Consider the following 2,269-nt stretch of genomic DNA (forward strand, 5'->3'; position numbering starts at 1 on the left):
TTTGCTGTGGGAATATATGGGACCATTGTTGCATAGTATGAAACATGGACTACTGTACTTCTGATGCTGAATATTTCAAGGTATGAAAAAATATGGGAGAGAGAAACTCTGGATCTAGGGCTCAAGTTCTTAGGAGTCCTGGAAAAGTTAAGTGTCTCTTGAGACCTGGTGCTTCACTGGAGGAAGAGATAGTTCTCCACTCCTCCTGCTCTTCCACAGATGAGGGATTTGTTCTAGGGTACAGATCTGGAGTGGTCCTGACAGTTGGATCTCCTGGGTACAAGAGAGAGGGTCCTCTTAGGGGGAGAGACGGTGGCTCAGTGGTAGAGCATCTGCTTGATAAGCAGAAGGTCCCAGGTTCAATCCCTGGCATCTCCAAAAAAGGTCCAGGCAAATAGGTGTGAAAAACCTCAGCTTGAGACCCTGGAGAGCCGCTGCGAGTCTGAGTAGACAATACTGACTTTGATGGACCAAGGGTCTGATTCAGTATAAGGCAGCTTCATATGTCCATATGTCCTCACTGTGACATTACACTCACTGTAGTAACCCATTGATGGCCTTCTGGAGTACTTCCCCCCCCCCCTTCTGGAGGTCCTTTGAGAGAAGCAAAATTACCCCCAAAGCTGACTTGTTTGCACTTGGGTTTTTTAGTTTGTTTGGGCTTTTTAAAAAATCTTTTGTGCATTAATGGAAACTTTGTATTGTTTGGTTGTTTTGAAAGGTTTTTTAGCTATGTTAAGCTGACCCCAAGTTTGCCTTTTTATTTGTGGTTCATTTTATCACTTTAATTTAGATTTTATGGTTTGTTTATTTTTATATAAATATTATGCATTGTTATCTTATTGTAAACCACTCAGAATGTTTTCAGAATAGAAGGATGGGGTTTAAATCTTATGAATAAAATATTTCCTGCCTTTGACTTTCTTCAAAGACCATCAGAAATTTCCTCCTAGATGAATTTATAGTGAGAGTCTTTGTGGTTTGGTGGTTAGACAAGGACTGGAAAAATCTGGGTTCAAATTCCCTTTAAGCCAGGGGTGTCAAGGTCATTTTGTTACGAGGGCTGAATCTGACATAAATGAGACCTGGCTGGGCTGGGCTATGTCAAGCCGGGCCTTTTGTGTACCTAGGTAAAATTAGGTAGCAGAGATATAAACTTTATAAAGGACACAGGCAAACACAATTTTGTTTAAAAAAACGTAAAACATGTTTAAAACTTTAGCTCTTTGTCTTAAAGATGCTTGCTTTGTGTTTCTCCTATGGGATCCAGGGAACTGGACAAAAGAAGCTCTGGCTCTTTTCTTCCCTTCCCCAGGGGACCAGAAGGGAGAGGAGCCTCAGCCAATAGAAGGAAGAGAGGCTTTGCTCAGTAGGTCTGCGATTGAGAGAGCATGGCAAAGCAAGCTCTGTCTCCCCCGCTTCCTCCCCAAGGAGGAGCCTCAGCCAATGGAGAAAATAGAAGTTTTGCTCTGTAGCTCCTGTGTGATTGAGCAAGCCTTACGCAGAAGGAAGCAAGAGAGAGGAAGAAGGAAGCAGATGACAACCAGTCACTTGGGGGCCTGATAGAAGCCCTCTGGGGTGCCCTCTGCATTTTTGATACCTCTGCTTTAAGCCATAAATCTCACTGAGTGACCTTCAAAGGGTTGTCATGGACACATGGAGCTGCCTTATATTGAATTGGACTATTGGTCCATCACCATTAGTATTGTCTACTCAAACTGGTAGTAGCTCTCCAGGATCCCTGGCTGAGGTCTTTCACATCACCTCCTTTTCACTGGAGATGTTGGGGATTGAATCTGCCAAGCAGAGACTCTACCACTGGTCATTTTTGTCCACAATAGGCTCCTGGGACAAAGGATGGGGTACAAATGTGATTGGTTGAGTGTGCCTTTTGATCAAACTATGATATTGATAGGATCTTGTGGAAAGCATTGAATGGTTTTCCAGATGGCTCAGTGATTCCTTGTCTTTAATTAGCTTAAAGATATAACATTAATGGCAACAAACTGCACTAGGGTGAATAAGAAAATAGACTCCTGGAGTGCTTTTTGCAGGGGAGAAGGTAATTGGTCTATGGTTTGCTGCCTGGCAATGTGCGTCATGGAAGCTTGGATGGCCTCATTGTGCCTTCCTGCTAAATAATTAAAACCTCTCAGCTTACAAAAGAATACCCACCCACTCACACACATACAAATGAACAAAAAGTTTACTATCTTAAGTCAGGGCAGGATGCAAAGCACATGAAACAAGTGGATAGATTGTGCAAGTT

General features: G+C 42.9%; 1 non-coding gene across 1 annotated transcript; it reads left to right on the forward strand.

Annotated features, from left to right (window-relative positions):
- The first annotated feature begins 311 nt into the window (after positions 1-311).
- Positions 312-378, forward strand: TRNAI-GAU (transfer RNA isoleucine (anticodon GAU)). The gene has a single exon. It is a non-coding gene; the product is annotated as a tRNA-Ile (tRNA).
- The last annotated feature ends 1,891 nt before the right edge of the window (positions 379-2,269 follow it).

The sequence above is a fragment of the Heteronotia binoei genome, chromosome 10, assembly GCF_032191835.1.
Source record: "Heteronotia binoei isolate CCM8104 ecotype False Entrance Well chromosome 10, APGP_CSIRO_Hbin_v1, whole genome shotgun sequence".
In the NCBI taxonomy this organism is placed as follows: Eukaryota; Metazoa; Chordata; class Lepidosauria; order Squamata; family Gekkonidae; genus Heteronotia; species Heteronotia binoei.